Source organism: Sinocyclocheilus rhinocerous, unplaced genomic scaffold (assembly GCF_001515625.1).
Source record: "Sinocyclocheilus rhinocerous isolate Xijiao unplaced genomic scaffold, SAMN03320098_v1.1 scaffold1708, whole genome shotgun sequence".
NCBI lineage: Eukaryota > Metazoa > Chordata > Actinopteri > Cypriniformes > Cyprinidae > Sinocyclocheilus > Sinocyclocheilus rhinocerous.
Genome location: NW_015648635.1, coordinates 993,151 through 1,007,568, shown reverse-complemented (window position 1 = coordinate 1,007,568; position 14,418 = coordinate 993,151). Strand labels below are relative to the sequence as shown.

At 37.7% G+C, this 14,418-nt stretch overlaps 2 long non-coding RNA genes across 2 annotated transcripts in view; one reads left to right on the top strand and one right to left on the bottom strand.

Annotated features, from left to right (window-relative positions):
• The window catches only part of LOC107710126 (uncharacterized), a 13,608-nt gene extending 10,052 nt beyond the window's left edge, over nucleotides 1-3,556 (top strand). Inside the window, exon 4 of the long non-coding RNA XR_001636561.1 lies at nucleotides 3,546-3,556. This is a non-coding gene — a long non-coding RNA (uncharacterized LOC107710126). The remainder of the gene's footprint in view (nucleotides 1-3,545) is intronic.
• A 3,117-nt stretch (nucleotides 3,557-6,673) lies between these two features.
• Nucleotides 6,674-8,598, bottom strand: LOC107710096 (uncharacterized). Its single transcript, XR_001636557.1, has 3 exons — nucleotides 7,876-8,598; nucleotides 7,340-7,425; nucleotides 6,674-7,172 (listed from the first exon to the last, which is right to left on the bottom strand). It is a non-coding gene; the product is annotated as an uncharacterized LOC107710096 (long non-coding RNA).
• Between the last annotated feature and the right edge of the window lie 5,820 nt (nucleotides 8,599-14,418).

Here is a 14,418-nt window from a genome sequence, read left to right as displayed (position 1 = left end):
TTCTCCACCTCACGACACTACTGCGCAGACTCTGGCTCCAAACAAATCTCTACTGTGCAGACTCTGGCTCCAAATGATGTCATTTACTCAAGATGGCAGCGGCCATACTGAGATGCTTTGGCTTCACTTTTATATAGTGGAAGGAATAGGAGACGTGTTGTCCATCTTTTTTTACAGTCTATGGTCAGAACACATTACTTACAGGCACGGCCTGATCTTTGAGCAAAAGTGTTCTGGCAAAGCCAGCATCATACTGCGATTTGTTCTCAAAGCAGTCATCCGTGAAATGTAGTGAACACATGCGTAAATTAACACTGACGGGACTGGGATGTTCGCAAAAAATAAACTGAATTCATTTTTCTCTGACGTCTGGATCCTTCGGCAGCGTATTCAAACATGTTGATTTTCCACAGCCAGGAACGGAGTTAGTTCACCCAAAAATGTAAATTCTGTCATTAATTACTCACCCTCATGTCGTTTCAAAGTATGCTGTTCTTTGTCAGCTGCGTCACACGGATACGCTGTTTCCGTTCAGATAAAATCACAACAATATAAGAAACAGATCCGGCGTGACACAGAACAGCATACGTCCAACGGATACTCTCCAAAATGGCACCAGGGTGATACGGAGGAGACTAATTGTTGAATAAAGTCGTTTTTTTTTCTTCTTTTGCGGACAAAAAGTATTCTCGTAGCTTCGTATAATTGCGGATTAACCACTGATGTCACATGGATTATTTTACAGATCTCCTTGCTACGTTTCTGGACAAATATGCAGAAGATGCTGGAAAACCAAAGAAGGAGCTGGAGGATTTTTCTGTAGAACAGCAGCCAGTTGAACTGGACAGGGCAAACAAGGGACTCATGAACAACTATCACAAAACATAAAAACAGTTGTGGATCATCCAGGTAACAGCACATAGTATTAAGATTCAAGGGTATGTTTTGAACAGTAATTATTTTCAGTATCAAAAGTTGCAGTGAGTATCTTGTGTGGCCAGTGGCCACCAGCTGCTTAGTGTACTACAGTGCATCTCATCCTTATAGACGGCACCAGTTTTGCCAGTTCTTGCTGTGAGATGTTACTCCACTCTTCCACAAAAATACTTGAAAGTTCTCAAACGCGTCTGGTGGGACATGTGGTTACACACTGTGGCAGAATTTCCCCATACACACCTGACTTGATATAATCTGGGACATCTCTGGTGACACTTAAAGTGTCTGTGGCGAAACTTAGAAAATTATACTTTTTTAGCACGTCACTAGTGACCCTGTTGAGTCGGATGATGCCTCGTCCCTTTTGAACACTATCACTTGGGACTAAGACCTCTAAGTGTTCCACTACACCTGCTGTGCAGCAGTAACCAGACAGACTCCAGACAATGCCTTTGAATATACTTTAATTACAGCTGGGATGACCTCATTCCAATCACAGAGAATCCTCCAATGAAAAGAATACAGTTTATATAGAATAGGTGCATGGCAAAAATCACATTATTTATTACATCTTTTTTCTCTAATATAACTGGTTACCGGCAAAGCAAATTTGTTTTTTGATTACTTCAGCTTGTTACTCAAGTCACGGGTTGTTAGGGTTATTATTATTTTCAGACAGACGTCTAGCTGCCTTGTCAATATGCATCCGTTATTGCGACACACCGTGCGACAGTGTCTCAACGTTAGGATATTAATTGCAGTTGTCTGATGTCAGTCGCAATGGGTTAAGTTTGACACCACGGACATAAACCTAACTTTTAAAAAATCTAATAGATTAAATGATTTAGAATAATGTGATAGACCTAGGCTTGCAGTTGAGAGAGAGCCAATTTCAATTTATCAAATGCAATTTTTCATTCATTACGCAATTCATTTTTGTTGTTGCTCATGAGCTACTTAGAAGAAGATTGGAGATCTCCACACAATCTTGGATCCATGGCCAAAAAAAGTTGATATTGTATATTTATTATGTATATATAAATACACAAAATATAAACATAATATATTTTGCTTAAATATATACATGCATGTGCGTGTATTTATACATATTAAATATCCACAATACACACACAAATAGTATGTAAACAATAACTATATTTACTATAGATGCGATTAATCGTTTGACAGCACTAAGTCAAGCTCCCACTTCTGTCAATGAACTTCCTTTTTTCCTTCATTATGATACAGTAGGGCTGGACTGGTATCTATTAAAGCAGATTCAGAAAGTTAGTTTAACAGAGAATAAAGAACTTCCGTGAGACCAGTAAGTAATTGAAATGAATTAAGATGTTATAATTAACACAATTTGAAGCGGTCTCTGTAGTGATCATAGAATATGCAGCACCTGTGCCCACAATGTAGGGGATGTCCTTCAGTGTGGATGGCCAGTCAGTTGAATTTGCTGGGCTGTTGCATTGGATTGTCAGCCAGTGGTGGCACTCAAAGGCCTGGTGTCATTGTCAATGGCCTCTGTTGTTTCTCTGCCTCTCCTCAGTCTGGGTTTTGATCAATCCTGACATGATTTTGCATTGTAGGATGTTCTCTTAGTCTTTAGGAAAAGTCTCAAGTGAAAGTTTCACTTTTTTCCTGCATTTAGTTAGTTTCCATGCTGACTCCTCAGAAGTGTCAACTTCTTCTTTCATGAGGGGAGCTGAATGCCCGTCAGCCACTTCCTCTTCTCTCTGCAGCAGTGTCTCTGCTTCTCTCTCACTTCTTGAGCAGACTCCAGTCTGTTCGCTCCCATTTGTCGAGGTGGCTGTTCCAGAAGCTGCCTGGTCACATCTAAAACTTGAACACTGCATGAACCTTTGTAAATTCTGACCACAATTGTGTCTGAGCAATCACCTCTTCATTTAAATTCCACTTTTTTTCAACCTTCTCCTTTAAAGGTTCCTTAATTTCAGAAGTCTTGTCTGGTTGACAACTGCAGTTCCCCATTCTATTTTAATAAAGCAAGTTCATCTTTGCAGAGAAAGAGCAAGCAGTTTCATCTTTGTAAAATGCAGAAAACAGCAGAAAACGCCTCTAATTAATTAATCTTTGGTAGTTACTGAGATTAACAACTTGACTGACCAATATCACATGAGGCCCAAAAACACTTTTTTTTTTTAAGTGTCAGAGATGTGCGTCACCCTCATCCAGGTTTCAATCCCACTTGAATGCTTTAAAATGATTAAGACAAATCTCAAAAAAAAAAAAAAAACTCCAAAAAGGGAGCAGCATCCAAATAATTGCAGCCTTGGTGAGCATAAGAGAGAAATTGTAATAATTTCAAACATTTAAGATTTATGTACACAGCACACTTCCCGGATCAGGTATAGCTTAATCAGGCATAAATAATTGTTGTTTGAGGTTTACAGGGAAATTAGTCCCAGGTACAGACTCTGGTCTGAGAAGGAGTATGTGGATGAGGCAGCATTTGAGTTTTCAGAGGTGAGAGGATGATTTGGAGAAGATTCTTGGTTATCAGATTTCTTGCATTCACAGTATGAACTGCTTCCCTCCGGTAGAAGATACAGAGTCCCAATGTGTAAATTAAATTGTACCAGTATCTGTGCATTTGTTTAACAAGTGTTTATCTTGATGGGTTTTTATTATTTGTTTATTGTATGTCTATGCAGCAACATGTAGTCCATAACAATTTTCCTTTCGAGGACAATACATAAAAGCATCATATGACCCCTTTAAAACTTATTTTGGATTATCACATTCAATGCAAAAAAACACAAAACTTTTATTTTTTAAAAACCATTGGTAAGGCAAAAACATGTAATAATACAAAACTTCACATATACGTCAGAACCAAAAGAACAAAATGCTCTCAGCATGAAGCAAGTCATGGATAGTACAATGGAGCACTATTCTCAGCAAGGGTAACACAAATTCATACTTTATTTTAAATTTAACATATAACTACATAATTAAAACAAAAAATAATGACAGGCTGATTTATAATTCCTATTAACTATTTAACATCTTTCATAAGCACCCACAGCTTGAACAGACACAGGTAATTTAATATGAATCTGTCACAGCCAATCACCAATCATTGTAACTCACAAAAATCACCACAAGAAGGCATAACCTGTTTAAGATCTTTAGACTCGATATGCAGAGCTGAAACTCTTAAAAATCACCACAGGAGGGTGTAGACTAAAATGGCAGCGATGTAATTCACAAAAATCACAGGAAGGCGTAACCTATTTAAGATCATTATATGCAGGGGTGCAATTCATAAAAAACACCACAGGAGAGCGTAACCCTAGACTTGATTTGCAGCAGTGCAATTCACAAAAAAACACCACAGGAGAGCAATAAGGGCTTTCCTGGAAAGTTCGCTCTGGGGTGCGTTTCCCAAAAGCAACTATGGTCGCAAGTTCCGTCGTTACCAATAGAGTTCAGTAGAACTAAGAACCAACGTTAGCTAACGATGCTTTTGGGAAACGCACCCCGGGATGGTAAACACCTTCAAATTCCCACTGCTCCTTTGTGATTGTGAAATAGGTTGGTGTGCTCCATCTACATTCATTTCTTACTTCCACTGGTTCCATCGAGGCAAAGAGAACAATAGATAAAAACATTAACACACGATGGAACGGTTTTATAGTTAAAATTGAAATTGTAATCATAATTCTAACAATGATTCCTGAAAATTATGAACAGACACTGTATTTTTCTGTTTATTACTTAAACGGCTTTGAAGCAATCGCATTGTTTAAATTGTTGTATAAATAAACACTAGACTAAATTTGTAGCAGTGTAATTCACAAAAATCATCACAGGAGGGTGCAACTCAACACTTCAAAGAGAAAGGAAAAATTTAAATCGCATCATATGACCCCTTTAAGTTTGGTAGGCTCGATATGCAGTGGTATAATTTACAAAAATCACCACAGGAGAGCGAAGCCTGTTTAAATTCATTCAAGACTCTATTTGTGTCTGTGTAATTCAAAAAACTCGCATCATATGACCCCTTTAAGTTTGGTAGGCTCGATATGCAGTGGTATAATTTACAAAAATCACCACAGGAGAGCGAAACCTGTTTAAATTCATTAGACTCTATTTGTGTCTGTGTAATTAAAAAAAAACACCACAGGAGGGCACAACTTTATTTTAAAATTTAACATGGAACCACTTAATTAACACTAAAGAGAATGATAGACAGAACTATAACTCCTATTAACTACAAATTTTACATCGTTCATAAGCACCCACAGCTTGAATAGACCGCTAATTAAATATTCATCTGCCACAGCCAATCACCATCATTGTGTAATGCACAGCTGTCAGTGGGTGTTTCTCAAACGGAAGGCTGCATCCTTCGAAGACTGCATATCTCGGCTGCCGCGTCATCAAACATCGTTGAAGGTCATCTCAATCGCAAGGATCCTTGGAAGGCAGCCTTCGTTTCGCGTCCTTCATTCAGCTGAATTTGAAGGATGCATGGGATGTGTCCTCCGTGACCTTCACTCACCCACAATCCTTTGTACCCATTCCATTTCATGAAAATAAACTAACGAAAAACGATTCAGTACTGAGCTTGTCTGAATTTATTATGAAATGTAAGACAAAAATAATGTTTCCAGTCATGAATGCATAAATGCTATTTTTTGTTTTGGTGTAAATTACTCACTAAACACTAAACTGCCAATAATGTAAGCCACTGGGAGACTTGACAGCTGTGATTCATTGTATTGCATTAATAGAAAGCCAAATAATATGATTTGTAATACAAAGTATTTTTCCAAAACTAAGTTTTATTAGTATTTTCGAGCCGTGGCGGTGAGGGTGGAAACATATGTGATGTAGCCACGCACACTTACTAGACTGTCTCATTCTAGCGTTTAATGCCGAGGAGGACTCTAGCCTACAAGACTCTGAAGGACTGAGCTAGGAAGGATGCAGCCTTCCATTTGAGAAGCACCCAGTGTTATACAAGGTGTGTTCGACTTCACTCAGTGGTGTGCTCGCTGCACAAACCGACTGACATCTGACTTAAAGCAATGCATGTTAAAAAAAATTTCTACCCTGAGACAGCAAACTCATTTCAGTTCATTAGACTCGAAGTGCAGCAGTGTAATTCACAAAAATCATCACAGGAGATTTTGGGCACAACCCATGTAAATTCATTAGACCCGATTTGCAGTGGTGTCATTCACAAAACAACAATTGTATCACAGACTCTGTGGCTCAGTCGTTAATGTCTTTTCCTTCATACATGGGAGTCTTGGTTCAAATCCCACAGTTGTTAAAGTTATTCATCAACTCCACAATGTTTGCTTATGTTAAATCGTTTTCATTACATCCCACTAAGTCACTCAAACACCAAGACTATGTGAGCGCTCTGATGGGCTAGTGGATAAACCCTTGCTCTTTGAGTACCAAGATGGTGATAGAGACATGAGTTCAAATCACACGGCAGATGATCATGTTTACAGGATAGTTTATTATAAAATCACAGGTCACATACAGGTTGACAGTAAAATATAAGTTCCTGCACAGGGACAGACATGAGATCTGTGGCTCACAGATAAAAGAGCCGTCTCATGTTTTCAGAGGTTGTTGGTTCGATCCCAGCCAGATCTCACTGATATTAATGTTTATTTTCATTTAAAACAAAGATCTCAACAAAATACCATCCAAAACACAGCTCAAAACACAACTTAACACACCAGACTTAGTGGCTCAGTTCATAAAGCGTTGTGGTTTAATCAAGGAGATCTGAGTTCGAACCCCATTAATGCTTATGTTAAATTGTTGGCCTTATATCCAACAAAGTGCCCCAAATGCCATCACTCAGCGTAAGAGCCACAGTGGAACTAGTGGCTAAACAATGTTCATTGCGTGCAAGGCTATGATTGAAGCATGGGTTCAAGTCCCACTGCAGCGTTTCAAATGACAACCACAATTGAAAGCTTTAACTAGTTTATTGTGAAATTACAAGTTAACAGTGAAATATAAGTTCCTTCACTTTTTTCAACAAGAGATCTGTGGCTCACAGGTAAGAGCGCTGCCTCATGGTTCAGAGGTTGCTGGTTTGATCCCAGCCAGGTCTCTGCGATACGAGTGAATGGAGGAGTGTGTGTGAAGGCGCGCCTGAAGAAGGGGGATATCAGTACGGTCTCCCCCTGGAGCTTCCAGCACCGTGACCCACAGTGGTTATACTTTTGCACAGACTGAAAAAAATAACGAAAGCTGCATAAAAATTCTCATCCCCCGTCCCTTCCCCATCTACTTAGGTTACCATCATTTGCTTTTCAAAGGAAGGCCCTTCAAAAAGAAAATGATGGTAACCTACATGTTTAGTGCACTAGAACACACATTCACACATGAGATACATTACCTGTCCCTGAGCAGATGTCCATCATTACAGTCAATGTCTGTCCACACGTCCCAGAGCTCTGCTTCTGACCAAACACATCCCTTATTCTGTAGAGGAAAGAGAGAAATAAACACTGACATTACTTTATATAGTACATCTAAGCCATCAGAATTTAAAAGTTAATATAAATAATAGTACATACAAACATAGGCATGTAAACAACTGCCTTAATACATACTTAGTTGTCAAATAGCAAGTAGCCTATTTAAACAAGATTTTGGTTTTAAAAAAAACCAACACATCAACAAATCCACGCGTGTTTGTGCTTTAGTGTCCGCGTGGAGACACATTAAAAACAACACATGAAATTCATCATAATATAAATCATAACACAACATAAAACTGGCATCGGAGCACCGCTACAACATATCAGAAGAAATAATGACACATCAAAACTGAAATACTTGGTTATTAAAGTAAATAACGACTTAAGTGCAAAGAGTAAGTACTTCAATGTTAGTGCAAGAGAAAAGCACTGCATGTGTGGAGTTACTTACAGTGACTCTCGATTCCTGCACTTTATCGCAGCAGGTGTCGGTTTTGTTTGTTTATGTGCTGGAATAGATGCTGTTTAATGACATTAAAAACACTGTCACTGAGCTGTCATCTGCAGGATCTGTATTTTAAACGGTCTGCACATGTTGTCACAACAAGCGTCATTCTGTCACTCATCCGAAGCGCTCAGACTGAACGTGAAGCCGCTTCCGCCGCCTAGTGGAGCGGAGGAACAACTGCGCTTCAGTTTCACTCACGAGCAGACTCAAAGACATCTGCTCCCTCGTGTGGTCAACAAATCTATCAGCATTCATTCATTAAAACGACAAACGACAAGGTGACCAGTCTTAGATTTAAATTTCATGTATTTTACAACAAATCTCATACTTTGCCACAACCAGCAGATAAACATGGATCTGTCCGTTTATCTAAATGCACCTGATCAGCTCTCGACTGATGAGGTAAAACTGATTAAATGTTGTGTTGAACTCAAAAGCACACACATAAACTACAGAACAAAAGGCTTTCCAAGATTCTTGTATTTGGGTAAATTAGATTGTTTATTTAAATGGATGTGTACCATGTTTCTTCACAGTTAAACAATGATTTTTGTGTGTTGTCTCTTGTGATTATTTTGGTTTTGGGGAATTGGAATGGATTCTCCTGCTCCCCCTTTGAGGAGCATCTGGATAGCGAGCGCTTCCCAATCCTCACCCTGCTCTGAGTCTATCGGAAGCTCTGGATGGGTGAGGAGGAGGTTATGGATGGAGGAGGGCGACAGTGAGCAGGCAAATATATTCACTACCGGGATGTGTGGAAGAACAAAGTGAGCCTCACTGATCTACACAGAACAAACTGGCTGGTCAGAGTGATTGATCACTCATGCTTTTATAGCAAAGATTGACAGGTTATTTGAAAAACAGGACAGATTTGGACAAATGCTAATTAAACCCTGTATCAAAATGACAGCTGACAAACTAATGACTAATATTATGACTAAACATCGAAATGTTTTTGCTTATTTTTAATAATTAATAGAACAGACACATGCTTGAGATCAGATCAGTATGTCAGCACTCAGCACCACCTTGTGGACAATACGTGTATCTGCAATTATCTGTAAAAACTGCATTAGGAACAGGGCTGATTAATCCTGACCCACTTTCCTGAGTTTAGCTCCAAACTGATTGAAAACACCTGAAGCAGCTAATCAATGCGTTTAGTACCGCTAGAAACTTCCAGGCAAGTTTGTTGGACCCTATGTTTCTTATTAAAATAAATAATACTAATACAAATATTAACAAATGATGTTATTTACATGTTGTGTGTTTGTTTATCAGGTTGAGTTTGACATTTGACGGATCAATAAAGTTCTTAAAGATAATTATGATTGTTTGTACATTTGATTCAGACTGATTTGTTAATGCATTGATCTTGGAGTCCCGAGTTCAAATCATGTAAAACAAAGTCAAAATCTCAATAAAACCCTGTTGTCACAACGCTGTGGCGCCGAGGATAATTGCTTGCCTTCAAAGGTGAGCGTCTTGGTTCAAACTCTGCAATTTAAATTTTTTCATAACATTAATAAAAGTCTCTCCAAAGCTCACTTTGACTTCACGGACCAAGTAGCTCAGATGATTAAGCGTTGTGTTTTAATCATGGAGACCTGAGTTCAAATCTCACTATTGCTTACTTCAAATTGTCGTCGTTACATTCAACAAGGTGCCACAAAATCCCAGCACAAAATGAGAAAGCCACAATGGGTTAATGGTTAAGCCCATGGTTTCGGCTGATGTGGCTGCAATAGAGGCATGGGTTCAATTCCCACCTCAGTGTATTCAGACAACTGATGCCTCCCGGTTCAGAGGTTGCTGGTTCGATCCCAGCCAGATTTCTGTCAAGGGGATGATTCGAAAGAGACTCTGCCAAAGCTTCGACTGATTTCTTGTCAAATCACATGCAGGTTAACAGTGAAATATAAGTTCCTTCACCAGTTCAAGCAAGAGATCTGTGGCTCACAGGTTAGAGCGCTGCCTCATGGTTCAGAGGTTGCTGGTTCGATCCCAGCCAGATCTCCGTGATATGAGTGAGTGTTGTGTGAATGAAGGGATGGGGATGATTTGGGTCCCCCCCGAGCCCTGGCACAATGTCCAGCAGGGGTTATACTTCTTGACGGAAAAAAAATAAATAAAAATTTAGCTGTGTAACTTTTCAGCTCCGCCGTCCCTTCCCCACCTGTTTAGGTTACCATCATTTGCATTCTAGAGAGGTGACCCTCCAAAAAGAAAATGATGGTAACCTACATGTTTAGTACACAACAAAACAAAAACAGAAGTTATGCTACATGCCAGTCCATGAGCGGACGTCCATCATTACAGTGAAAGTCTGTCCACACGTCCCAGAGCTCTGCTTCTGATCAAACACATCCCTTATTCTGTAGAGGAAAGAGAGAAATAAACACTGACATTACTTTATATAGTACATCTAAACCATCAGAATTGAAAAGTTAATATAAATAATAGTAACGTTACATACAAACATAGGCATGTCAACAACTGCCTTAATACATAGTTGTCAAAAAACAAGTGGCCTATTTAAACTACAACACATCAACAAATCTATGCGTATTTGAGACCCTGGACCACAAAACCAGTCTTAAGTCGCTGGGGTATATTTGTAGCAATAGCCAAAAAAACATTGTATGGGTCAAAATTATAGATTTTTCTTTTATGCCAAAAATCATTAGGATATTAAGTAAAGATCATGTTCCATGAAGATATTTTGTAAATTTCCTACCGTAAATATATCAAAACTTAATTTTTGATTAGTAATATGCATTGCTAAGGACTTATAGGACAAATCGACCAAATTTTGTCCCATCCGAACAAACCATACATCAATGGAAAGCTTATTTATTCAGCTTTCAGATGATGTATAGATCTCAGTTTTGAAAAATTGACACTTAAGACTGGTTTTGTGGTCCAGGGTCACATTTGTGCTTTAGTGTCCGCATGGAGACACATTAAAAACAACACATGAAATTCATCATAACATAAATCATAACATAACATAAAACTGGCAGCGGAGCACCGCTACAACATATCAGAGGAAATAATGACACATCAAAACTGAAATACTTGGCTAGTGCAAAGAGTAAGTACTGTATGAGTGGAGTTACTTACAGTGACTCTCGATTCCTGCACTTTATCGCAGCGGGTGTCAGTTTTGTTTGTTTATATCACCATCGCAAGCTTGATTTGTCTAAAACAGAAATTCTTGCAAGATTCTGCCTCAATCAGATTTATTACCAGCTGCTGGACAGAGAACAAATGTCAGTTGTAGGCGTTTTTCTGTCCTCAATTCAGGGCACGAAATTAAACACCTGTCAACCGCCAACTGTGAGTAAATGTTTTGTTTGTCCAGTAAATTTTGCAGCGTCACATGCCACTCTGTCAGGTGCTAATTTCATTGTTGATTAGCTGAATATATAGCCTATATATATGCACTGTGACAACTTCTGTCAGTAACATTACTTACAGTATTCAAGAATGCATTTTAAAAATTATATTTAATTTAAAAAGTGACACAAGTGTAATTGACAAAGGAGGGTGTAACCCATTTAAGCTAATTTATTGCAGTGGTGCAATTTAGAAAAATCACCACAGGAAGGCACAATCTGTTTAAGTTTATTAGACTATGGCAAGCCATTTTGACTTTTATTCCTTCACAGGTTTCCATTTTCATCATTAGCCTATAAAGCACAGACACACAGATAGAGAGAGAAAGGGAGAGAAAGAGAGCAAAAATACAAACACCAATAACACTCTTTGTATCAATAATAGAGACAAAAATTAATACGTCATTAGACGTAACACTAGTAAAAATGCTAATTCTTGATATCAGGAATTCGCATTTTTACTAGTAACAAAGAAATTATTGATATCAACAAAGGCAGGTGATATCTGAAATTGCCCTTGCAACTAGTGAAAATAGAATTACTGATATTTTAAATAATATTTTAACTAGTAAAAATACTTTTCAAGAAGTAGGCTATGCTTATTACTAGTTGCAATTTCATTTTTGATATCATAAATGTATTTCTGCGAGTGATGACGTCATTTTTTATATCAAGAATTCATGTCGGTACTAGTGGAAATGTAATTCCTGATATCAATCAGCATTTCTGATATCCACAATTCATATCCTACATGTGGTAAAATGTTAAAAGGGCGACAAAACTATTACAGATATCAAAAAATGCATTTCTTACTAGTTAAAATTCTAAATACACACATCAGCTTTGTATTTATTACTAGTAGAAGTAACAAAGAAATTATTGATATCAACAAAGGCAGGTGATATCTGAAATTGCCCTTGCAACTAGTGAAAATAGAATTACTGATATTTTAAATAATATTTTAACTAGTAAAAATACTTTTCAAGAAGTAGGCTATGCTTATTACTAGTTGCAATTTCATTTTTGATATCATAAATGTATTTCTGCGAGTGATGACGTCATTTTTTATATCAAGAATTCATGTCGGTACTAGTGGAAATGTAATTCCTGATATCAATCAGCATTTCTGATATCCACAATTCATATCCTACATGTGGTAAAATGTTAAAAGGGCGACAAAACTATTACAGATATCAAAAAATGCATTTCTTACTAGTTAAAATTCTAAATACACACATCAGCTTTGTATTTATTACTAGTAGAAATATAATTTTTGATATCAATAATTACATTTTTACTAGTAAAAATGCTAATTCCTGATATCAAGAATTCAATTGTCACTAGTTGAAATGTTATTGACTACTAGTAGAATTTCTTTTTTTACTAGTAACAATCACATTCATGATATCAGAAATTAATATTGTCACTAGTGACAATCGAATTATTGATATCAAAAATGACCATTTGTACTAGTAGCAATTCAGTTGTTGATATCAAGAATAGACATTTGAAAAACAAAAACAAAAAACAATTGAATTTGAATGGCAGCCTATGGTGACATTTAACTAGTGAAAATACAACTACAGATATCAATAAATAATGATAGTTTTTACTAGTTGACATTTAAATCCTGATATCAAGAATTAGCATTTCAACTAGTGAAAACTGAATTGTTGATATCAAGAATTAACATTTTTACTAGTGGAAATGTAATTCCTGATATCAAGAATAGCCATTGTTACTAGTAAAAATCAAATTCCTGATATCAAGAATGAGCATCTTAACTAGTGAAAACTGAATTGTTGATATCAAGAATTCATATCCTATTAAGGAATAAAAGTCAAAACGGCTTGCCATAATTACAGACTCGATTTGCGGCGATGTAATTCACAAAAATCACCACAGGAGGGCGCAACATGTTTAAGTTCATTAAACTCGATCTGCAGGGGTGTCATTGAGAAAATTTACCATAGGAGGACGAAAATTAATTCAGGACAGAACAAAATCACAAAAATATTACGATACAGTCAATACAATTACTTAATAAATGATAAAAGAAATAACTTAATTCCAACATATTTTATCAGTTGTATAGACCAATTTAAATACTCTTTTCTCACATAAGTTTTACAGAAAAAAAAACAAGACTATCTCAGGTTTTGTGACACTGCACAGCTTTTAGTTTACAGACATATCAGCACAATTAATCGATCAGTCCAGTAAACACCAAATACAAACTCAGTTCATATCATGATGTGTGCCTATAAAAGACAACCAAGCTAATGACAATACTTATGGGGCTTATGCTGGACTTCATTCTAGTACACAGATGTGCTGCATTAAGCATAACAAAGTATTGAATAAAACGTATTTGTAACTTCATGAAAACGTCTGCATGTATTTGACAAATACTGCAGCTAATCCACTTCAACAGTTTTAAAAAAGTAGGCAAACACCTCACGAGCGTCACTACGGATTACAAGCGGCAAATCTCGCCGAACGGTTAAATTCCAGTCAAAAGTCGAGTACAGCCGGGTACTTTTCGACTCGACCGGTAAAAAGCGCAGTTTTCCATCCGCTCCACTAGGCGGCATCAGCGAGCGTCACTTTCAGCCTGAACTCCGTTAGATCCTTGACGCTTGATCACATTCAAGTACAGATTCTGCAGTGACAGACTCTTAATGTCACTCAATTACAGCCCGCCAGCAAACAACGCGACACAAACTGCGATAAAGTGCAGGAGTAGAGTTTAACGCGACTCTCCTAAGTAACTTTCCGCGTGCTTCCGTATGAAACCCTCAGTTCTTAATGTTTCGCATTGAAGTGTTTACATTGAGTAATGACAGTGAGAGCGGATCGATCCGCTCAGTCTGATGCTGCACATGGGTCTGTTGTGTTTGTTTTGCTCGCGGTGTTTCTGCACATCTCTCACCTGCTGCTCCTCCGGACACTTCTTCACATTCAGAGCGATTCAGATCTTCTGTAAAGGTAAATCTGTTGTTCTTACATCTCCAACTGAGAGACCTCATAGAGCTACATTGTGCTGCTAGTCGGTTGCAGACGGTGTTTGGAGGCGGGACTTGCTCTA